The sequence below is a fragment of the Nicotiana tomentosiformis genome, chromosome 11 (genome assembly GCF_000390325.3).
Source record: "Nicotiana tomentosiformis chromosome 11, ASM39032v3, whole genome shotgun sequence".
Classification (NCBI taxonomy): domain Eukaryota; kingdom Viridiplantae; phylum Streptophyta; class Magnoliopsida; order Solanales; family Solanaceae; genus Nicotiana; species Nicotiana tomentosiformis.
Window position 1 is genome coordinate 42,894,936 of NC_090822.1, and position 26,424 is coordinate 42,921,359.

General features: G+C 40.8%; 1 long non-coding RNA gene across 1 annotated transcript; it reads right to left on the reverse strand.

The window, feature by feature from the left end:
• Positions 1-21,028: 21,028 nt before the first annotated feature.
• Positions 21,029-24,758, reverse strand: LOC117276655 (uncharacterized). Its single transcript, XR_004506926.2, has 2 exons — positions 22,521-24,758; positions 21,029-21,279 (listed from the first exon to the last, which is right to left on the reverse strand). It is a non-coding gene; the product is annotated as an uncharacterized lncRNA (long non-coding RNA).
• Between the last annotated feature and the right edge of the window lie 1,666 nt (positions 24,759-26,424).

Here is a 26,424-nt window from a genome sequence, read left to right on the forward strand (position 1 = left end):
TCTTCCATTTTTGGAGGTTTTCTTTTTTCTTCTTTATTTTTTTTTGTTTTGAGGTTTCTCCTGCTTTGCAAGAGTTTTTCCCTTCTTTTTTTTATCGTCGGGGTTCCTCCTCTTTGAATTTATGGAGTTTTTCCCCGTTTCTCCTTTTTTTGAATTTGTGGAAGTTTTCTTCTTCTTGTTGGATCCTCCTTTTGAATGGTGGAGTTTCCACCTTCTTTTCCTGAAGTCATGTCACTGATTGTTTTGGACTTTGTATCATTTGCCTTTTCATGCTTGTCACCTTCACTTTGGTTTTCATCCAAAGTTACACATTTTCAGTGCGCTCGAGGAGGTCGGGCCAAGAGAGGGGTAGTGCATTTAGCACAATAAAGGATATGGGTTAAGATGTGGTTGTCCAAGAAAAAGGCTTTATGGCTCAAAGGGGGAAATTCTAGGGATTGATATCATTTGGTAAGCTAGAAATGCTCAATCGGGTCAAAGAAGGCCTATGATCCTTTCCCAAACCAAGCATTACTCAGGATTTCACCTCAACATACATTCGGGCCATGTTCTAGATCTACAATGCAGTGCAATGAATTTTAATTTAGGCTCACCACACATGCACATGAAATGATGAGGTCAGCTTTGTTCTTACCCTAATTGTAAGCAAGAGATTTTTTAATCGTTACTAAGGTATAATTAAGAGTTACCATAGGAATATATGGTTTACCACGAAGCTGACCTTCTCCATCATACCCATTTTATACTTGTTCTTTCTTATGCACACTCCTAATTGTGTTGGTATCAAACAAGTCAATATTGATGATATTGTTTTTTGATTTCTTTTCCCTTTTTCGTCTTATTCTTCTTCTTTTTTTTGTGGTAAATGGGACCAAAGTCAAAGAAAAGTTTCCCCTCTTATTTTTTTTTATTTTAGAAAATGGGACCAAACCCGAGGAAGGGTTCTCCTTTTTTTAGACTTTTGGATTTTGACTTAACAACAATTTTGTTTTTCTCTTCTTCTTTTTTGAACTTTTGACTTAATCAAATTTTTTTTGACTTTTGAAAAAATGAGACCGAACCTGAAGGTTGCCTACCTATTCTCGTGGAAATGAGAATTAGGTCAAGCGTAGTTCAGGAAGGGTGGAAAGAAAATATTTTTTAGATTTTCATTTCCTTTTTTTTAATTTTGACTTAAACAATTTTGTGGTTTTTGATAAAGAGAATTGAATGTAAAACGGGTTTTGTGGTTACCGTTCCGAAGCGCTATCGGAGCATTGAATGTTAGATGGGCTTTGTTACCATTCTGATGTGATATCGGAGCATTGAATGTTAGACGGGCTTTGTTACCGTTCCAATGCGATATCAGAGCATTGAATGTTAGACGGGCTTTGTAGTTACCATTCCGTATAGGAGCATGGACAGGAAAGTAAAATGACGGGCTGTGTATCATTCTGTATAGCAGCATTGTTAGTACGGGGCTAGGTACCATTCCGTTTAGGAGCAGTGACAGGAAAGTAAAATGACGGGCTATGTACCGTTTTGTATAGGAACATTGTTAGTACGGGACTAGGTACCATTCCATTTAGGAGCGCTGATACGAAAGTAAAATGATGGGCTATGTATCGTTCCGTATAGGAGCATTGTTAGCACGGGGCTAGGTACCATTTCGTTTAGGAGCGCTGACAGGAAAGTAAAATGATGGGTTATATAAGTCTAACGACCAGAGCGGTCGTTTTAAATATTTGCACTTTGCTCGGTAGTTTGAGGGGATGAGTAGCTCCGTATGATATATTATAACTTGTGTGAATCGTCTGTTTTGGTTTTCAGGTTAATCAGAATCAATTTGGAAGAATGAATTTCATGATTTAAGCTTTAAGTTAGAAAAGTTGACTAAGTTTGACTTTTGTGAATTTGACCTCGGAATAGAGTTTTGATAGTTCCATTAGGTCTGGATGATGATTTTGGACTTGGGCTTATGCCCGAATTTTTATTTGGATATTTCTAGAAGGATTCGGCACTAATTGGCAAAAGTTGGAAATTTGAAGAATTGGAAAGTTCATAAGTTTGACCTGAAGTTGACTTTGATGATACCGGATTCAGATTGTGGTCCTGGGAATTGGAATAGCATCTTTATACCATTTGAGAGTTATGTGCAAAATTTGGGTTCATTTCGTGTTGATTTGATATGTTTTGGTGCGAGTTTTGGAAGTTGAGAGTTTAAAGTTCATTAAATTTTTGATTTGTGGTGCGATTCATCATTTCGATGTTGTTATGTGTGATTTGAGACCTCGAGTAAGTCCATGTTATGTTATGGGACTTGGTTGTATATTCAGATGGGGTCCCGAGGGGCTCGGGTGTGTTTCGGACGGGATTCAGATCATTTTGGAACTATTTGGTTAAGCTGGTTTGGCAGGGATTCTGGTATGACCGCACCTGCGGAACTATGGGTGTAGGTGCGGAGCCACAAAAGCGACAAAGTGGTCGCAGGAGCGAAAAGAGGCGAAGTTTGGAGTCTTCGCAAGTGCGGAAATTGGGCCGCATTTGCGGCCCCGCAGAAGCGATGGTGTTGGGCGCAGAAGGGAGCTTGATCGCAGAAGCGCATTTGGCTTCGCACCTGCGGTTGTGCAGAAGCGGATGGAGATCCGCAGGTGCGAGGGGTTAGCTGGCTAGTGGAGTCCGTAGAAGCGGAGCTCGTGTCGTAGAAGCAACACCACAGAAGCGGCTCATTTGTCCGCAAAAGCAAAAATGGTTGGGCAGAAGCTTTTAAATCGAGGGTTTGGTTGTTTTGTTAATATTTGGAGGTATAGATCTCTGATTGAGGTGATTCTTGAAGTAATTTTCCCCATGTGACTTAGGGTAAGCATTCTTGACTCACTTGTGATTATATTTTATGATTTTATCTTCGTTTTTGGTAATTGGATTACACATTTTAAAGAGAAATTAGGGGTTTTAGTCTAAAGTTTCATAGAGTGAGTTCTTGAGTTTTGAATATCGATTCGGAGTTGGATTTGAGTGAAATAGCTATAGTTGGACTCGAAATTGAATGGGTTGTCAGATTTTGTGGGTTTTGTCGGGTTCCGAGGTGCGGGCCCATGTTTGAATTTTGGTTGATTTTGAGCTTTTGAGTTAAGATTCGACCTCTATCAATTGGAATTATTTCCTTAGACTTTATTTGATGTATTTGAGTTGCTTTTGGCTAGTTTCAAGCCGTTCGGAGGTCGGTACACGCGGGATGGCATTTTTGGAGCATCGTTTGGCTTACTCGATATTGGATTTGGCTTATTCAAGGTAAGTAATACTTCTAAACTTGGAGCTGAGGGTATGAACCCTAATTATACGTGTTATGTGATTTTGTTTGGAGGTGATGCACATGCTAGGTAACGGGTGTGTGGGCGTGGATCGTAGAAATTGAAAATCAGTTGATTTCGTAAAGCTATGTAGTCAATTAACTTGTATTTTTATTTTCCATGTGTTAGAGAAACTGAGTCGTGACTCATGTTAGAAGTCATGCTTAGGCAAATGTTAGTATTATTGGGACCCACTGAGGTCATTTCTGCTGTCGAATTATATGTTTAAATTGTAATTTCATATTCAGTCATGTTCATTCATTGCATATCATATCTCAGTCTCTGTTGCAATTATTGATACATCGTATCATCATTTTGGGCTAGTTTTATGACATTGTGAGCCCGAGAGACTGGAAAGATTGATGACTGAGTGAAGCCGAGGGCCTGATTGTGAGTGATATTTATGGGATCGGGTTGCACGCCACAGCATATTTTTTTGATTTAAGCCTGGATTTGGCTTATTATAGCGTTTGGGCTGAAGGAGCCCCTCTGGAGTCTGCACACCCACAGTGAGCGCAGTTGATATTATATTGAGGGATGGATCTTCCCTCGGCATGGATCTTGCCTAATTATTTATATTTAGGGATGGATCTTCCCTAGGCTGGTTTGGCCTTATATAGTACTGAGTGATTGCATGTCAGTTATCTCATATATATATATATATATATATATATATATATATATATATATATATATATATATATATATTGTTTGGGATGGATCTTTCCTGGGCTGGATTGGCCATATACAATACTGAGTGATTGTGCGTGAGTTGTCATTTATATTTGGGTTGGATCTGCATTGTACGGTGCCAAGTGACTGAGTGTGCTAAATATTGAGCATGATGAGTGAAAATGCGAGACAGTGGGATTGAGTACTCTGCGAGTGTGAGTACATGAGTTCTTCACTATGCTGCATTGCATTAGACATGCATACTTGATATGTAGGCATAAAGAGGTATTTTTTCCTCATGCCATCTGATAATGGAATTTCTTATTTGTCGTTAAAGTTTTTGAGAAAAATCACAGATTTCAGACTTACTCATATTTTCGGTGATTTTGGCAAAAAAAAATGAGCTTTACTGTTATACATGGAAAGAAAATGTTTATTTTCCGAAATTTTACACGAGCTGAGGATTTATTTATGGAGTTACTTCTTGTAGCATCTTTATTATATTGTTATGAACTATTGCTGGTTATTGGAGTTAGACTCTGACCTTTGTCCCAGCTCATCACTACTTTCAACCTAAGGTTAGGTTTGTTACTTATTGAGTACCTAGGGTCGGTTGTACTAATACTGCACTTCTGCACCTTGCGTGCAGATTTTGGACGCTGATGTTGCTGTGAATGACGAAAGCTAGCATTGAAAACATACCTGCGTTCCAGATACAACTGCCTCTTATTCATGGTAGCCCTATACTTATGAAAATCTACTTATGTACATTCGGACAGATGATGTATTTATTTCATACTAGCTTTGTAAACTCTAAATCTTAGACTCTCATGATTTGTACTACCAGTCCTTGGAAAATTCTTGTATAAAAGCAATTGTTTTACCATTTCTTTTCTTATTAAATCTCATTAAAGTGGTTTATTATTAATTGGATTACCTAGTGGGTTGGGTTAGGTGCCATCATGGCTAGTTATATTTTGGGTCATGACAAGGTGGTATCAGAGCTCTAGGTTCATAGGTTATACAACTCATGAGCAAGTGTCTAGTAGAGTCTTGCAGATCAGTATGATAACGTCCATACCTATCTTCGAGAGGCTACATGGCATTTAGGATAAACTTCCCATCTTTCTTTCCTTATCGTGGCATTGATTCAGCTTGAAGCGTAACTATTTGAATCCCTTCCACGCATTCGTGTGCGCATGTGAGCACTCGATATCAGTTGTGCATCGACGACTTGTGGATCCCATGGATGAGGTGCGAGATATGTTTTTTGTATTTTGATGATGGGCTAGTCTGGAGGACTTGAGGTCAGGTTTAGACCGTAGCTTAGGCTCGGTAGTTTCAGTTGTGTGAGTATATGCTTTTGGACTTATATGTCTGGTAGTGTCCCTATAAGTGGAATTGATTGCTTGATGAGTGGCTGGATGGCTATATGATGAGTATGATGTGACTGCGAGATGTGTTCAGATGGTTTGAATGTGATGAGACGAGTTTGCTTGGGATGTGAAAAGGACTATTGGGTGCCTGATTTCTGTCTTGAGGTGACGTATAGTCTCGAGTTATGAGTGTATTGAAAGATTTTTTCATGTTGTTTAATTGTGGAACGAAGTAGATTTTCATGTCTTGTAGTGAGTTCAGACTCAGGAAGATTAAGTGATGGCAGAGTAATCGCTGTTGTGAACGGGTATAGCAAGATGTCAATTTGAGGCTAAGCAGGTGGGTTATCTCTTGCGAAGTAATCTACGGAGGTGTGATCCTTATAATGTTGTGTGGAGAGTTTCCTTTCTACCAACGGGGTATATGCATTGAGATTTGAATTTGAATTTGGTTGAGAAAGTTGACATGATCGTCATGTGGATGTATACGGGCTTAGTAGATGATTGGAGGTACTATATGGTTTATGTTATGTGAGCTTATGAAGGATTTAGTTGAATCTCCGTGCGGTATTATGGCAGTAATAGAGTATGGGTATGGTGAGTTATCAGATGTCCTATTCTATGGCATTGAGCTAAGTGGGGGAGTCTGCCATCGACGATTTGATTGCATGGTTACGTGTTGCATTGGTTTTGGTTTGAGGCATACTTGTGGATAGGTTATGACTTGCAGAGGTTGAGATCGAGGATGACTCGAGTAAAGAAATTTTTGGATACGGGTTATATTACACTTTATGGGTATATGGAAATCATGGAATGAGTTGAGTTATTATTTGTGACGGATGTAGTGTGCACGGTGTATGAATTTACTCGGTTGCGTTAGGGCAGGGTTACTTCTTTGGGTGTTATTGTGCTAATGGGTCATAGGCCGTTAGGCCCGTTTGGTTGGTGCAATTGAGATTTGAGCAGAGTGGATGACTCTCGAGAAGGTTCTAATGGATTCAAGATTTATATGTAGCAATTGAGAATTTTGCAGATTTGTATATGGCTAGAATCTGAGATTTAAGTTGGATGGTGTCGAGACTTGTGGCATTTCTATATTATTATGGATTCTACATTTCAACGTCAGGAAGGTTAAAGGAACGGTTTGGGATTTACAGAAAGTCTCTTCAGAGTGGGTGTCTCGATTGTGGTACTTTTTGGGTGCTTAAGAGGAAATACAACGACTTATGGGCCTTAGGGAGGTGTGATTTTATGCTAGGATCCCTTATGGTGAGCTTTGGGTGAGGATCGTGGTATTCTTACAAGGAAAAGTGTCAGCTTGAGGGAAATTAGGAAGAAACTCGGAGAAATGGGATAACTTGATTGTAGGTTGGATCAGTACGATAATAGATATGATCGGTTCTTTGGATACTTATGATGTGGTGAGGCTCTACAGGTGTTTTGGTGTCAATATTTTTGGGTTTGGCAACTTGCGTGGCTTGGTTCAGTTAGAGAGATTTAGTTATGACGGCTTGATTTTGTGCAAATATGTTTCAAAGTGCCCTCGAGTATTTCTACCACGGTTAGAGGTGTATATTTCCTACTGGCGTGAAGAACATGTTGCTTATTGTGATTTTCTCCTGGATGAGATCAAATGGAAGGTTTCTGACTGATCGGGTATATATACTGCTTGTGACTTAGAGTTGATTATGAGATTGTCATACGTTTCATATGATGGCATGAGAGATGTGGTGTGTTGTACAGGATTGAGTTTTGCATGTGCAAGGTCACAGTTCATATCTGGAGAGAAGGTCATGAATTTTTGACAGCATGGACAGTTTCAGATATATAAGCAAATGTTATAATTGCTTGGTAATTCCTGAGAAGGGTGCGCATTTCAGAAGGTGCACTGTGTGTTGACTTATGGGTACTTCATTGATATTACGGTACTCACCTGGTTGATTGACTATTGATATTCAGATTTTTGCTATGTGGCACGGAAAATTTTTATAAGTATTCCTCGTAGGATGATCGTGCTTGAGGGATGTGCTAGACATTCTAGCGGTGGAGTTGGGATCAGATATGGTGATTCATGTGTTCTATGGACTTGGAGACTGGGAGTTCTCACGAGCAGATTGTTTTGTGGTGGTGGACTGTGGAAATGTGGCCAAAGCTAGCCAGAGGATGGTATGTGTTATGATTAGGTCATAGTGGACTTTCCGAGGGTTATTTATCTATTTGTGGATGACCAGAGTTGATTTGGGGGCCCATTGGTAGGTCTAAGGAGGATGTGCATTTTACACCGGGTCGGATTTGTTGACTCCGTACTGCTATTGTTGAGGGATGTGCCATTCGGTTAGAATTGATTTTACTCATATCTGATATGTTCTATGTGTTACTCTTCTATGCTACGAGGGGTTGTGATTCGTTGGTTATACGCACATATTGTGCGGTTCTATTTGGGCCTTATGGTAGAATTCGGGCGAGATGGGTATTAGGGTGTTGAATGAGTGATTGTACATTTGGTTATGTTCTTTCCGGACTGTGGTATTATGTTATTTGTTCCTCCGTGGTTATGGTCATGCACCTCGGGTACTTGATATCGAATTGCACGCGGTTGTAGATTTTGGGCATTGTGGCTTGAGGTATTTCATATGGACTAGTGTTTGGATGGGGTCACGCATTGCAAAGGAGTTATGTTGAGATATGATTCTTTGTGTTGGATTCGTGTGTCTGGGTTCTACTATGTATTATGGGTTCGTAGCATTGCGGTTGTGGTGGTACTTGTTGAACTTACGGGATGTCGCTCTCGTTTGAGTACATTTGGATTGTTGCTTATTGGTGCACAGATTGCGTGGATTGCGGTTTTAGGTTGTATTGATGTGGCATATCACTAGAGTGGTTGTGTGATGAGATAAGGTCATCAGACCTAGAATGGGTGCTATCGGATTTGTTTGCGGTATATTTGGAAGGATAATGTCGTTGATCGGCTTAGAAATTGGCCATAGTTCTTGTCGAAGGAAAGGGAGCTCCATGGCTTGTTGACCTGATAAGTGGTTATGAGTTTCTGCGTGTTTCCTCCATCATTGGCAGTGTACGGAGGTTTTAGAACGAGGTTTTGTTTGATATGAGGTTTATTGCCGGTAATGGGTTATTTTGAGAAATCACAATGATCGGAAATTTTGCTACTGGTATGCGAGTTGTGTGGTATGTCATGTGATTTCATCTTGGGTTATGGTTATGGATTGGTACAACTTGTTCAGACTTATACAGTGTGTAGATGTGAGGTTCGGGTCTTGTAAGAATTTCGGATGTTGGAAATTGGATTCTGTGATTTACGGGCTAAGGTTGAAGTAATGATCTTCAGTTATGTTGTATTGTCGGGCCTATGTGGAATAGGGTGACGTGGATCACCCCCGGGTATGTGCATGGTAAGGTTACATGGCAATTTGATGGCTTTGGAACAACTCTTGGCACGTTCGAGGACAAACGTATGTTTAAGTGGGCGAGGATGTAACGACCCGACCGGCCGTTTTGAACATTTGCACTTCGCTCGGTAGTTTGAGGGCATGAGTAGCTCCGTATGATGTATTATGATTTGTGTGAATCGTCGGTATTTGTTTTCAGGTTAATCGGAATCGATTTGGAAGAATGAATTTCATGATTTAAGCTTTAAGTTGGAAGAGTTGACCAAGTTGTACTTTTGTGAATTTGACCCCGAAATGTTGTTTTGATAATTTTGTTAGGTTCGGATGGTTATTTTGGACTTAGGAGTATGCTCGGATTTGCAATTGGATATTTCTGGAAGGATTCAGCGCTAATTGGCGAAAGTTGAAAATTTGAAGAATTTGTGTCACGACCCAAAATCCTAACCTATCGTGATGGCGCCAAGCGTGGTACTAGGCAAGCCGATATTTATTAAATAACTCCAACACTTAACAGAAAACGGATTTAAAATAGTTTAAATGATAACAACTTCCCATAAACAGGATAGAAGTCCAAAATACAACGCAGAAATTCCCAACATCGGGGTGTCACTAAGTACATGAGCATCTACACATCACAAGTCCGAAAAAAATATTGTCTATGAAAATCTGAAACCAAATACAATAAGTGGAAAGATAGGGAAGGAGCAAAAAGGTTTGCGATACGCCGGCAGCTACCTCGAAATCTCCAAAATATCAACTGTGCGCGGAGATCAACACCCACTATATTCGGGAACACCTGGATCTTCACACGAAGTGCAGGGTGTAGTATGAATACAACCAACTCAGCAAGTAACAATACTAAATAAAGAACTGAAAGTAGTGACAAGCTTCCCAGTTATAGTTCAATTACAGTGATTTCAATATAAGAAAGTAGGCATGCTTTCAAGTTCGACAATTAATGCCAAAACAGTAAATTCATGTCAAGTTCAACTGAAACATATTGTAATATCTTTCACAAATTATAAAGACATTGATACATGGCAGCTAAGAGCAACAGATGTGAAATCAAATGCATCCTCATGGGGCCACAGTCACTTAGCCCTCTCATTCACTCAACAATCGGCACCCAACACTCGCACTCAGTAGGTTCTGCGCTCACTAGGTGTATGTGCAGACTCCGGAGGGGCTCCTTCAGCCCAAACGCTATAATCAGCACGGACAACTCACGTTCTATAACATAATCTGGATCCGCACGAACAATTCACGTGTTGCACGGACAACTCACGTGCTATAGTATAATATCTGGATTCGCACGGACAACTCACGTGCTGTACAGACAACTCACGTGTTACACAGACAAATCACGTGCTATAGTATAATAACTCACAATCAGGACCTCGGCCTCACTCAAACATCAACCTATCTAGTCTCTCGGACTCTCAAAAGTCATAATAAGCTGCCCAAACAACAATGATATGATGCATCCAAAATGAACAATAGAAATTGAGATGTAATATACAAATAAACTGTGACTGAGTACAAACAACAATTTAGCAGATAATTCAACATGTACACGACCTCTGTGGGTCCCTACAATGCCAACACGTACTCTAAACATGATTTATGGTTAAATTTCTCTAATACATAGAGAATGTACAGATACCAACAAACTATACAACTACACGGTTCCACGAAATTTGACCAAGTCACAATTCCTACGGTGCACGCCCACACGCCCGTCACCTAGCATGTGCGTCACCTCGAAACCAAATGCATGACACGAAATACGAGGTTTCATACACTCAGAACAAAATTTAGTACTGTTACTTACCCCAGTCCGAGAAAATCTCTATTCCAACATACCCTTGCCTCGCGAAATGGCCTCTGAATGCCTCGAATCTAGGCATAAACAATGCGATATAATCAATATGTGCTAAAGGAATTAACTCCATAAGAAAATGCTAAGTTATTAATCAAAATCAAAAATCAGCTCAAAAGTCGGCCCCCGGACCCATGTCTTGAAATTCGATAAAAGTCACCAAACCAGAAAACCCTCTCCACCACAAGTCTAACCATACCAAATCTATCAAAATCCGACACCAAATCGATCCGAAAATCCCCAAATCAAACTCTCCAAATTTCTAGCCTCAAACTCCCAATTTACACCTTAAACACACACAAACTAGATGGGAAAATCAATGAGGAAGCAATATTATTTATCAAAAGTAAGCACAAGGGACTTACCTCAAGAATCCCCTTGAAACCCTCTCACAAATCACCTAAACCGTGCTTGAAATGTTAAAAGTGAAGCCAAATCGCGAACCCTTCCTTTTAAACATTTTGTCCAGCACTTCTGCTTCTGCGGACACTTAACCGCATCCGCGGCGTCGCGTAAGTGACAAAAATTCCACTTCTGCGGTGAACCACTAGAACTAGGCCTCCGCTTCTGCGGTCCTTTCCCCCGCACATGCGCCATCGCATGTGTGGAATTGCCCATCCCACCTGCGCAAACTTCAACTTCTGCGACCATCACTCCGCTCATGCGACCATGCAGGTGTGAAAAAATCTTCGCACCTGCGAACACTGCCCTCCCAACGACTAGCCACATCTGCGCACCTCAGCTCGCACCTGCGATCAAAGCTCTGCAGGTGCGATTACACCAGCAGACTTCAGCAGTCCTCCAACTTCAATTTGATCCGTTAACCATACGAAATCACCCCGAGGCCCCCAGGAACTCAACCAAACATACCAACAAGTCTTAACACCTCATACGAACTAAGTCGAGTCTTAAAACCACCTCAAACAACATCAAAAATACGAATCGCACATAGATTCAAGTCTAATGAACTTTAAACTCCCAATTTCTATAAACGATGCCGAAACCTATCAAATCACATCTGGTTGATCCCAAATGTTGCACACAAGTCACAAATGACACCATGGACCTACTCCAACTTCCAGAATCGGAATCCAACCCCGATTTCAAAAATTTCACTCCCGGTCAAACTTTTCAAAAATTCAACTTCCGCAATTTCAAGCCTAGTTTCACTTTGGACCTCTAAATCACAATCCGGACAATGCGATCAACATTTCAAGCCTAATTCCACTAAGTCCAAAATCACCTAACGAAGCTAACGGAACCATCAAAACTCCTTTCTGAAATCGTTTACTCAAAGATCAACATCCGGTCAATCACTTCAACTTAAGCTTTCAACCGTGAGACTAAATGTCTTATTTCATTCTAAAATCTCATCGGAACCGAACCGACTACCCCGTCAAGTTACATGACAGCTATAAAGTACAAAATGAGCAGTAAATGGGGGAACGGGGCTACAACTCTCAAAATGACCGGCCGGGTCGTTACATCCTCCCCCTCTTAAATAAACTTTCGTCCTCGAATGGGTCTAGAAATATACCTGGAGTGTCAAATAGGTGTGGATATCTGCTCCGCATCTCCCCCTCGGTCTCCCAAGTAGCCTCCTCAGCTGGCTGACCTCTCCACTGCACCTTTACTGAAGCTATGTCCTTTGACCTCAACTTTCAAACCTACCGATCCAAAACGGCCACCGTCTCCACATCATAAGCCAGATCACCATCCAACTGAACTGTGCGGAAATCCAAAACATGAGACGGATCGCCAACATACTTCTGGAGCATAGAAACATGAAAAACCCGATGCACACTCGATAAACTAGGTGGCAAAGCAAGATTGTAAGCCACCTCCCCAATCCTCTAAAGTACCTCAAATGGCCCAATAAATCGAGGGCTCAACTTGCCCTTCTTCCCGAACCTCATAACACCTTTCACGGGTGAAACCTTGAGCAGTACCTTCTCCCCAACCATGTAAGCAACATCACGGATCTTCCTGTCGGCATAACTCTTCTATCTGGACTGCGCCGTGCGAAGACGCTCCTGAATCATCTTAACCTTGTCCAAAGCATCCTGGACCAAGTCAGTACCCAATAGCCTAGCCTCCCCAGGCTCAAACCAACCCTTCGGAGATCTACACCGTCTCTCATATAAAGCCTCATACAGAGCTATCTGAATGCTTGACCAGTAGCAGTTGTTGTAGACAAACTCCGCGAGTGGCAGAAACTGATCCCAAGAACCCCCAAAATCAATGACACAAGCGTGTAGCATATCTTCCAATATCTGAATAGTGTGCTCGAACTGTCCGTCCGTCTGAGGGTAAAATGTTGTGCTCAACTCAACCTGGTTACCCAACTCTTGCCGTGGAGGCGAACAATCTCTCGGATGTAAATCTCAGCCAACCGCTCCGAAGTATAAGTAGTCCCAACTGGAATGAAGTGCGCGGACTTGGTTAGCCGATCCACAATCACCCAAATAGCATCAAACTTCCTCGAAGTCCATGGGAGCCTAACTACAAAATCCATGGTGATCCGCTCCCATTTCCACTCTGGAATCTCTAACCTCCGAAACAATCCGCCTGGGTTCTAATGCTCATACTTTACATGCTGACAGTTGAGGCACCGAGCTATAAACCCCACTATATCCTTCTTCATTCTTCTCCACCAATAATGCTGACTCAAGTCCTGGTACATCTTCGTGGCACCCGGATGAATGGAATACCGCGAACTGTGGGCCTCCACAAGAATCAACTCACGTAGCCCATCCACATTAGGCACACAAATCCGAACTTGCATCCTCAATACCCCATCATCCCCAACAGTAACATCTCTGGCATCACCGTGCTGAACTGTGTCCTTAAGGACAAGCAAATGAGGGTCATCATACTGGCACTCTCTAATGCGATCATATAAAGAAGACCACGAAACCACGTAAGCCAAAACTCTACTCGGCTCGAAAACATCCAATCTAACAAACTGGTTGGCCAAGGCTTGTACATCCAAGGCTAAAGGCCTCTCTGCTACTTGTAGATATGCTAAACTCCCCAAACTCTCAGTCTTGCGATTCAAGGCATCGGCCACCACATTGGCCTTTCCAGGATGATAGAGAATGGTGATGTCATAATCCTTAAGCAGCTCCAACCATCTCCGATGCCGCAAGTTAACATCCTTCTGTTTAAATAGATGTTGTGGACTATGCTGATCGGTGAAAACCTCACAAGGAACACCATACAAATAGTGCCGCCAGATCTTTAAGGCATGAACAATGGCTGCTAACACGAGGTCGTGGACTGGATAGTTCTTGTCATGCACCTTCAGTTGTCTAGACGCGTAGGCAACCACCCTACCGTCCTGCATCAACACTGTGCCGAGACCAATGCGTGACACATCACAATATACGGTATAGGACCTCGAACCAGTAAGCAACACCAACATTGGGGTTGTAGTTAAAGGAGTATTGAGGTTTTGAAATCTCTCCTCACAATCCTTAGTCCACCTGAACGGAGCACCCTTCTGGGTCAATCTGGTCATAGGTGCTCCAATAGATGAGAAACCCTCGACAAAACGACGGTAATACCCCGCCAAGCCAAGAAAACTCCAGATCCCCGTAGCTGAGGATGGTCTGTCCAACTCTGCACTTCTTCAATCTTCTTTTGATCTACCTTGATCACCTCACTCGACACCACATGGCCCAAAAACGCCATTGAATCTATCCAGAAATCACACTTTGAAAATTTGGCATACAACATCTCTTCTATCAAGGTCTGGAGCACAGTCCTCAGATGTCGCTCATGATCCTCCCGGCTCCAGGAGTACACCAGAATGTCGTCAATAAACACAATGATGAATGAGCCAAGATAGGGCTGAAATACACTATTCATCAGGTGCATGAATGTTGTTGGGGCGTTGGTTAGCCCAAAAGACATCACAAGGAACTCGTAATGACCATACCGAGTCCTGAAAGCACTCTTCGGGATATCTGGCTCCCGAATCTTCAACTGATGATAGCCTGAACACAAAACGATCTTAAAGAACGCCCTGGCACCCTGAAGGAGATCAAATAGGTCATCAATACATGGCAATGGATACATGTTCTTCACTATAACCTTGTTCAACTGTCGATAATCAATACACATTCGCATAGAACCATCCTTCTTCTTTACAAACAAGACAGGAGCACCCCAAAGCAACACACTACGCCTAATAAACCCCTTATCAAAGAGTTCCTGAAACTGAGCCTTCAATTCCTTCAACTCAGTCGGTGCCATATGGTATGGTGGAATAGAAATGGGGTGAGTGCCCGGCGCCAAGTCAATACAAAAATCAATATCCCTGTCGGGCGGCATGCCCAGCAGGTCTATAGGAAACATATCCGGAAAGTCTCACACCACCGGGATAGAATGAATAGCAGGAGTATCAGCTCCAACATCCCTCACAAAGGCCAAATAAGATAAACAACCCTTCCCAACCATGCGCCAGGCCTTCAAATATGAAATCACTCTGCTGGGAACATAATCTAGAGAACCTCTCCACTCGATCCTTGGCAACCCCGGCACCGCCAATGTCACGATCTTAGCGTGAAAATCCAGAACAGTATGACATTGAGACAACCAATCCATACCCAAGATCACATCGAAGTCCACAATACTAAATAATAGGAGATCAACTCTAGTCTCTAATCCCCCAATAGTCACTACACACTACCAATATACACGGTCCACAACAACAGTATTGCCCACTGGCGTAGATACACGAACAGATGAAGCTAAGGACTCACGGGTCATATCCAGATAATGAGAAAAATACGATAATACATATGAATAAGTGGAACCAGGGTCAAATAATGCAGAGGCATCACTGTGGCATACTAAGACAATACCTGTGATCACCGCATCAGAGGCAATAATATCTGGTCTGGTAGGGATAGCATAGAATCAGGCCTGACCACCCCTGCTCAGCCTCCCTCTCTAGGGCGACCTCTAGCTGCCTAGGTCCACCTCGAGCTGGCTGAGTGGGTGGCGTAACTGCTGGTGTTGGTGCCATCATCCGAGAACTCTGCTATGGAGTCCCACTTAACAACCTAGGGCAATCTCTCTTGATATGGCCGAAGTCTCCGCACTCAAAACAACCCCTCCTGTGACTAAACCACTGCTCCCGATAAACCGAGGAACTACCTGTAGAAGCCTGAGCAGATGAGGCATGGTGAGAAACTTACGCTAGTAGTGCACTGAATGAAGACTAGCTTGAATGAGCATTGTACGAATCGTGGCTAGCTGATACGACATGATGTGCTTAACGAGTCATTTGAGTGAGCCTATAAGGACGACCCTGTTGTGGTAGGACTTCCCCCCAGAAGGTACACCACCGAAATCTCCCGAACCTCGAGGCCTCTTGGCCTTTCTCTCACCCCGCTCTTGGCTATGAACCATCTCTATCTGCCGAGCAATACCCTCTCTCTAGTCATAAGCAACCGCAGCTGATACGTGAGGCCATCAATGAACCTCATGATCCTCTCCCTATCAATGGTAACCAACCAAACGGCTTGACGAGCTAACTCAGAAAACCTCATCTCGTATTGGTCACTAATATGCCATCCTGTCGAAGCTGCTCAAACTGTCTGCGCAGCTCCTCCCTACGAGACTACGACACGAACTTCTCCAAAGAAAAGAAGGGAGAACTCCTGCCATGTAAGTGGTGTTGCACCAACCAGCATGCGCCTCTCATAAGCCTCCCACAATCTGACGGCAGCCCCAGAAAACTGAAAAGTAGTGAACGAGACCCCACTGGTCTCCAGAATACCTGTTGTATAAAGCATCTGCTAGCACTTGTCCAAGAAACCCTGGTCATCCTCCGACTCAGCATCGCTAAATGATGGAGGCTGAAGCCTTCCAAATCTCTCAAGTCTCCTCTGGTCATCATCAGCCATAACTGGAACCATCGGGGCCTGAGCAGCTGCAATTGGATGGGCGGGTAGTACCTTTGGTGCTTGAAGTTCCTGCACTGCCTGCTTTGGAGTACAGGCAGCGGGGGTATGAGTACCTCCCCCGGCCTGAGAAGTGGCTGGTGCGGCCTGAGCCGAAACCACCTGAACAAGGCATGTACAAACCGTCAATATCTGGGTCAAGGCCTCCTGAAGGTCTGAAATCACAATGGGCATAGCTGGTGCCTGAGCTGGCCCCATTGGCTCAACTATATCTAGAACCTGCTCCTGAGCTGGAGCAACTAATGGATCTGCAGGTGCTGCTCTAGCTATTGTACGAGTTGCACCTCTGTCCCTATCGCGGCCCCTACCGCATCCTCGACCTTTCGTGGCCCTAGCCGGTGGTACTGGTAGTTGTCCCTCCTGCCCAGTAGCACGTATCCTCACCATCTGTGAGAGAATAAAATACAGAAGTACAACAAATTCATATGACAAGAATACAAGAATGTGAAATTTCCTAAGGGTTTGGTAGCCTCCCAAAGATAAGTATAGACGACTCCGTACCGATCCGCAAGACTCTACTAAACATGTTCATGACTCGCGAGACCTATGTAACCTAGGCTTTAATACCAACTTGTCACGACCCAAAATCCTAACCTGTCGTGATGGCGCCTATTGTGGTACTAGGCAAGCCGACATTTATGAAATAACTCCAATACTTAAAAGAAAACGGATTTAAAATAGTTTAAATTATAACAACTTCCCATAAACATGATAGAAATCCAAAATACAATGCGGAAATTCCCAACATCGAGATGTCACTGAGTACATGAGCATCTACACATCGCAAGTCCGAAAACAATATTATCTATGAAAATCTGAAACCAGATACAATAAGTGGAAAGATACGGAAGGAGAAACAAGGTTTGTTAAAAGTCGGCAACTACCTCAAAATCTCTAGAAGATCAATTGTGCGCGGAGATCAACACCCACTGTGTCCGGGAACACCTTGATCTGCACACGAAGTGCAAGGTGTAGTATGACTACAACCAACTCAGCAAGTAACAATACTAAATAAAGAATTGAAAGTATTGACGAGCTTCACAGTTATAGTTCAATTACAGTGATTTCAACATAAGAAAGTAGGCATGCTTTCATGTTCGACAATTAAGGCCAAAATAGTAAATTCATGTCAAGTTCAACTGAAACAGAGTGTAATATCTATCAGAAATTATAAAGACAGTGATACATGGCAGCTAAGAGCAACAGATATGAAATCAAATGCATCCTCTCGGGGCCACAGTCACTCAGCCCTCCCATTCACTCAACACTCGGCACTCGCACTCGCACTCAGTAGGTACTTGCGCTCACTAGGGGTGTGTGCAGACTCCGGAGGGGCTCCTTCATCCCAAGCACTATAATATGCACGGACAACTCATGTGATGCACGGATAACTCACGTGCTATAACATAATATCTGGATCAGCATGGACAACTCACGTGCTACACGTATAACTCATGTGCTATAGTATAATATCTGGTTCCACACGGACAACTCACGTGCTATAGTATAATACCTCACAATCAGGCCCTCGGCCTCACTCAGTCATCAACCTCTCTAGTCTCTCGGGCTCTCAGAAGTCATAATAAGCAACCCAGACAACAATGATATGATGCATCAAAAATGAACAAAAGAGACTGAGATGTAATATACAAATAAACTGTGACTGAGTACAAACAACAATTTAGCACATAATTCAACATGTACACGACCTTTATGGGTCCTTGCAATGCCAACACGTAGTCTAAACATGATTTGTGGTTAAATTTCTCTAATACATGGAGAATGTATATATAACAATAGATTATACAACTACACGATTCCTCGGAATTTGACCAAGTCGCAATTCCTGCGGTACATGCCCACACGCCCATCATCTAGCATGTGTGTCACCTCGAAACCAAATATATTACACGAAATACGGGGTTTCGTACCTTAGTCCGAGCAAAACTCTATTCCAACATACCCATGCCTTGTGAAACGGCCTATGAATGCCTCGAATCTAGGCATAAATAATGTGATATAATCAATATGTGCTAAAGGAATCAACTCCATAAGAAAATGCTAAGTTATTAATCAAAATCAAAAATCGGCTCAAAAGCCGGCCCCTGGGCCCACGTCTCGAAATTCAATAACAATTACCAAACCTATAAGCCCTCTCCACCACAAGTCTAACCATACCAAATCTATCAAAATCCGACACCAAATCGTCCCCCAAATCCCCAAATCAAACTCTCCAAATCCCTAGTATCAAACTGCCAATTTACACCTTAAACACACACCAACTAGGTGGGAAAATCAATGGGGAAGCAATATTATTTATCAAACATAAGCACAAGGGACTTACCTCAAGAATCCCCTCGAAACCCTCTCACAAATCGCCTAAACCGTGCTTGAAATGTTAAAAGTGAAGCCAAAATCGCGAACCCTTGCTTTTAAACATTTTGTCCAGCTCTTCCGCTTCTGCAGACATTTGACCGCATCTGTGGCATCGTAGAAGCGACCAAAATTCTGCTTCTGTGGTGAACTACTGGAACTAGACCTCCGCTTATGCGGTCCTTTCCCCCGCATATGCGCCATCGCATGTGCGGAATTGCCCATCGCACCTACGTAAACTTCCGTTTCTGCGATCATCACTCCGTTTCTGCGACCACGCAGGTATGGAAAACTCTTCGCACCTGCGACCACTGCCCTCCCCACGACTGGCCTCATCTGCGCACCTCAGCTCGCACCTGTGAGCTTGCACCTGCGATCAAAGCTCTACAGGTGCGATTACACCAGCAGACTTCAGCAGTCCTCCAACTTCAATTCGATCTGTTAACCATCAGAAATCACCTCGAGGCCTCCGGGACCTCAACCAAACATACCAACAAGTCTTAACACCTCATACCATCTAAGTCTAGCCTTCAAACCACCTCGAACAACATCAAAAACATGAATCGCACATAGATTCAAGACTAATGAACTTCAAAGTCCCAATTTCTACAAACGATGCCGAAACCTATCAAATCGCATTCGATTGAGCCCAAATTTTGCAGACAAGTCACAAATGACACCATTTCGGGAGATCCCCTGTTGTTATCCCTGTATTCTGAGCTGTTTTTTTGCTATGATTCTATTCCCGTTAGATTTTCGTACTTATTTTGACTATGATATCTCGTTTTATCTTATTTAATTATTTTATACCAGTAGGGCCCTAACCTGATCTCGTTACTACTCGATCGAGGTTAGGCTTGGCAATTAGTGGGTACCGTTGTGGTGTACTCACGCCCTTTTCTGCACATGTTTTTCGTGTGCAGATCCAGGTTCATCTTTCTAGCCTTAACACTAGTTGCAGTTACTGCTGCTTATTGGAGACTTCAAGATACATCTGCCCGCGTCCGCAGATCTTCAGAGTCCCCCTGTATCCCCCTATGTTCATTTTTCCTTCTTTCTGTAGAAATGATGTATAGAACGGTTAAGACTTCTTAGTAGCCTGTGACTTGCGATATTCCAGATTTTGGGAAAAAGTGAATATTGTATATGTCGAGTGGCACCATTTCTGCTTATTTACTATATCTGTTAGCTGCTATCTTTGTGTTTTCATTTCCTTTCCACAATAATTAGGCTTACCTAGTCGTAGATACTAGGTGCTGTCACGATAGTTCACGGAGGGAGAAATTGGGTCGTGACAAAAGAGAAGCAAAATTGTTAGTAAGATAATATAAAGTAAAAATAAATTAAATATTACTAATTTTGAAAATAATTTTCCTTTGAAAAATACTTTTTTTAAAATTGTTTTTTTTTCTTTTGAAAATTATTTGAAATGTTTTTTAGAAATTGTTTTAGAAAAATGATTTTAAAATATTTTTGGTAATGATTTAAGAAATGTTTTTTTGAAATTGTTTTTTTGGAAAATAGTTTAAAAATAATATAGGAGGCTCAGATACTTGTAATATCCGATATCCGTCTAGACATGAGAACGGGAACCGCCTCGATAGCAACTCTGATGGTCAACCGTGTCGCCTCCCATAGGTTGTTGGTTCGTGTTCTCGTCTTTTTCCTTTTTCGATGTTTATCATCATCGCCTCGTTATTTCGGGCCCAATTTGAGGGTCATTCAGGGCGTCGGGGCCTCAAAATATTGTTCTCATCGGCCTTTAACACAACACTGTTAAGAAGTTAGTGATATTTAAACAAATATTTTATCGGTTCTTAAAGATCGTCCATGTTACGATCGAAAACCCACTATAGGTCGTGATGGCGCCCAACGTCGTCGTTAGGCAAGACAACGGTGAAATACCAACTCAATTATTCATTTTATTATTTTTGAAATCATGAATCTTGTTAGGTAGAGACATAAATTCGTTAAAATGGTAGATAATTACAATTTAAATAAAATACAAAGTGAAAGTGTGTTGATGTTAAGCAAACCATAAATAAATTCTAAAATATCCCAAAATACGGTGTCACAAGTGCATGAGCATTTACTAAGGAGTACAATAATAATATAATATCTGTCTGGAGTGTAAATAAGACAGCATAAAGTAAATAGTACGATAGAAATTTTGTGGGTTGCGATACATAGCCTGGAATGCAGCTCACCATACAGTCTCCTCAGCAATTGCGCCTATGAGCCAAGATGACCACCAAATGAACCTGACAGATCCTGCACATTTAGTGCAGAAGTATAGCATGAGTACATAAATCAACGCGTACCCAGTAAGTATCTAGCCCAACCCCGGAGAAGTAGTGATGAGGGGTCGACATCGACGCTTACTAATGGTCCAATAAATCAATATGATAAATCATAAACAAATATGAAGCACAACAGTAATAATAAGGTAAAACAGTAACTAACATAATCCTCCAACATTTCTTTTGGCAATATAAATCTCCCGAAGGTCATATATTATTTCAACAGATCAGAAATATCAAATATAGTGTCAAACGGATAAGGAATACCACATAAATGTCAGGTCATCTCACGAATATTCATACTCCTAGCGGTAATATGCACGATTATGCTGAGGTCGTACGGTCCGATCCAGAGTGTTGTGTACACTGTCGAGGGTCGACCGGCACGAACAAGAGATGCATCTCAATATACTACCGAGACGTTCGGCCCGCACCATAAGCAAGGAAAGAACTTATCGAATTATGAGTCTCGTGCTTACAATACAAGTACATGAGCATAAAGTGGGTATACCTTTTACTGTTTATCAAATATTTTGCCAACAACTCAATGTGATAAGGCTCGGCCTAATATATATATATATATTCCTAAATCAATTTCAATTATAAATTCACTTAATTAAGCCAGCAGAATGAGTTCAAATAATTCAAATATTATATGATAAAGTCCTAAGTCTACCATGACATAAACATGTTTTAGCTACGTACAAACTCTCGTCACCTCGTGCGTGCGTAACACCCACAACTAATAGCACATAACAATTATATCACTTTGGGGTAATTTCCACCTCACAAGGTTAGATATGAGACTTATCTCGCTCTAAAGTTTCATAACCGACTTCAATGCCTCTTTAACTCTTCAATTCAAAGCCAAACGATCTGAAACTAGTCAAACAATGTGCAAATCAATCAAAATATACTCCAATGCGTATAATTTAACGATTTATAATAATTCTCAACTCTGCCTGAAAAGTCAACAAAGTCAACACTCGAGCCCATTTGCCCAGATTATGAAAATTCTGAAAGATAAGCATTACACATAACGCCACGAACTCAAATATATAATTTATTCCTAATTCAATATCCAATTTCGTGATCAAAATCCAAAAATACCAAATTTTAGATTTCTTCAAAAATCCCACAATTTCTACAAATTTTCATGTATAAATCCATATGTAAATCAAGTATTTAACTCACAACGGTAGAATCACTTACCACATGAAGGATGATAAAAATGGCACTCCAAAATCGCCCCCAAGGTCGGCTCCAATGAAAGAAATGAGGTGAAATGAGCCAAAACCCGATTTGGCTAACATATATTTTCTGCCGATGCGATTTCGCTTTTGCGTCCAAAATGCCGCGCCTGCGACGGTGCACCTGCGGACAAAACATCAAAGGTGCGAAAAGTTCATTAAACTCTTACCAAGCGCACATGCGGCTAGAAATTTTCTCCTACGGGACCGCTTCTGCGATCAAAACCCCGCTCTTGCGCACTCGCACCTGCGGAACCCTTCCGCTTCTGCGACTCCAGCCCGTCCAATTCATTTCTGCTTCTGCGGAATATTCCTCGTATCTACGGGCTCGCAGATCCAGAAATTACCTCACATCTGCGGCCTTTCCAGCTCCAATCAAACTGCACTTCTGCAACCACCGGGCCGCACCTGCAGTCTCGCACCTATGGTCAAAACCTCGCAGGTGCAATTACACAAGAAGCCTTAAGCTTCAGAAATTCTTTAAGTCCAAAATTCAATCTGTGATTCCAATCTGATTCGCACACGAGGCCCCCGGGACCCCATCCAACAATACTAACACATCCTAAAACATGCTACGAAATTAGTCGAAACCTCAAATCACGCCAAACAACATTAATACTACGAATCGACAAAGGAAACCTTTCTTTAAACTTTCAAACATTCAGACTTCGACGAACGCATCCAAATAATACTTAAACATTTCAGAATAATGCCAAACTTTACGTACAAGTCATAATTTACAATACGAACCTATTCCAAAGCTCGGAATCCCAAACGGACAACCATGATACAAAAGTTCATTTCTAGTCAAACTTAAGAAATTTAATTATCTTCAAAATACTAACTTTCCTCACTAAGCGTTGAATCGCTACCGAGCCACCCGATACTCAACCCAAACACACACCCAAGTTCAAAATCATCATATGAACCTATTAGAAACTTCAAATTTCGATTCCGAGGTTATTTACTCAAAAATCAAACATTGGTCAACTCTTTCAACTTAAAGCTTTCGAATTGACAATTTTCTATTCGAATCAAATACAAACTTCCCAAAATTCAATTTCGACGCACGTACAAGTCATAAAACATGAAGTGAAACTACTCAAAACCTCAAACCGTCGAAGGACGCGCTAGTACTCAAAACAAACCTTCGAACGATGAAGTCTGATAAATTAAACTAGCAGCGATAAAACAAAGCACAGATAAATCAAAGCAATCGGAAACCAACAAACAAGCTGCAAAGCCGCAATGGGAATATTAGACTGGAGTTTTGTCCTCTCTTTGACCAAGTTCAAAGTGATGAACCAACTCTAAAATTCCAATAATGTAGCATCTTGGTCTAGCTTCAATTTCTAAAACAAACCAATGCAACAAACTCAGAATATCGTCAGAACCAACAAAAGAAAACCAATCCAAATTTTAGCAACGTATAACAGTGATGAAAAGCAACCAAAAAACTCATTTCCAAAGAGTTTCGCAAGGCTACCATCGTCGTCCAACATTACAACAGAACAACATCAACATGGTATTAGCCAAAATAAACCACACAAGATAGCAAGAGAAACAGAGATGGAAAGGGCTCGCCGGAATATACACAGGTCGCCAGAAAATTCAATTTTTTGGCCGGAATCTGCCCAAAAAAAAACAAACGAAACCCTTTTTATTAGATCACATTATTTTATAAGAATAGTATAAGCAAATAGAAGGAACATAGACGTAAAGGGTCTGCCAGTTGCAATGGTGGTCGCCAGAAAATATGGCAAAACAGAGGCGAAGCAAAGAGTCGCCGGGAAACAAAAAAGCGAGCGGCGCTACTTCAACGGAGAACACCGGAGTAGCGCCAGGACTCAAACTTGTCAAACAAATCAGCGAACAAGTGAATGAAGACCAGCTGTAAAGTCACAAACTAAATGGCATCTGCCGGATCTGCCATTTTTGACCCGATCTAGAGCTTTAGCAGTTTCCGGCGAGGTAACATGACGAAGAAGAAGGGAGATCGGTAGGGGAGAGAGGTAATGTCGCCGGCCAGCTCGCCATCGGCGGCGGCGGCGCAGCAGCAGCTAACGAGGGGAAGGGGACGAACGGCTGGAATGTTGTCTCCAAAGTTGAAAGAGGAATGAAAGTTAGAAGGGGGAAGGGAACGACTGAAAATGTGAGAATGAGGGAATGAGTTTGAAGTAGGGTTTCTTTTGGTTATAAAGATCTGATGGGTTGTGTGCGTAAAGTGTGTAGTGTATTATAAAATATAAATGTGGGGGTAGAAACTTAGGGACCAAGTTTGAATATCTATATTATATTAAAAGTACAAAAATTATTAGCGAAATATCGTTCGTCTTTTTTATTATTTAAAAATAAATTTTATATGAGATAAAATCGTTATTTAATTATTTCTCTAACATTTAGAGTTTTGAAATCAACTAAAATCTTTCTTATTAAATTTTTTCTTATTTAAATTATATAGAAAGTTCAAATATTTAGGAAAATAAAATCAATCAATATTTTATCTTATTTAAATTCTTAACTTATTTGAACTAGGTAAGTAACGTAACTATTATAATATCTTCCTACTACTTATTCTAACACTTAAAAACCTAGGCACGAAGAGAAATCAGCAATATTTTTGTTGTTCTTTAACTTATGGCATATTAATAAAAATTCACCGTGTGATGAATTGTATATTACTTTTTATGTTGAGTAATGAAAATTAGAAGTCATCTTAAATTTACTTTCTCTTTATTGGTCTTCTTGAAAGCTGGTGAGCTCCTTCTTTGCTTTTATTTTTTTATGTGCTTATTATGTTAGGATGAATTTATATTATGGTATGATTTGTTTTTGCATGCAGTAAATAAATTATGAAATCTTGCATCATAAATAAAAACATGAAAAATTATGGTCTGTAGAGCTATTTTAGACCCGATCAAGATTAATGTTGTAGCAACACCATAAAATACTACACAAGCGTCGATTTCTTTAACAGTCTTTAGTCAATAAGGAATTATAGTTCTACTCTATTTTATTAGTGTGAGTATAATATCATTGCTTTATTATATACATGTACTTGATGAGATAGTTGAAAGAATTAACTAAATCAACTTATTTTGCAATGGTATATATTTTAATTTGATTATTTGACTCATTGATATCTCCTTGTTTGAAATTTTGATTCAATTAAGTTATGTAAATTTTTGATATTAAAGTCTCCTTGTTTATTTTCAATTTAGTGAATATAATATGTATTATTTGATAATATTTATATTATTTTTTAAACTCAAATAAAAATTACGAAGTGTTAAATTTTATTTTTGATATTGTTCGTTCTCTCTTTATCTTTTTAGAACTTCCAAGTTTCTAATCTTTTTTTTCTATCTCGAATCATAGGGCTTACACTGAATTATCATGATGGGTATATATACTGTAGCTTGAGACGGCATTATGTTGTTGGAGATGGTGAAAATCAATTTTGATTGGAGTTAACTTCTTTCATATTTTTTCATTTGCTTATATATAAGCACCATAACACTTTTATTTCTCATAATCCTTATTTGAGTTAATAAAATATGTCATTGGCTTCGTTATGAATTTGAAAACAAGTAACAAGCGTTAAAAAACAATTCCTAAATGTCAAATGTTACAAGAAATCAGAATTTTAATGGGATTTAAGTAGGCCAACGTTGAAGCTTAAAAATTCAATAAGATTTAGACTTAGAATATACCTATTTTTTAGTTGAATTATTTTTTCTCCATAAATTTTTTTTTAGAAATATAAACAATATTTTTTTAGTCTAACACGTACATAAAGTCTGAACTTAAATGACGCTAATTATAAATACAAGAAAACTAATACACTACATCAGTCGGAATCGGAT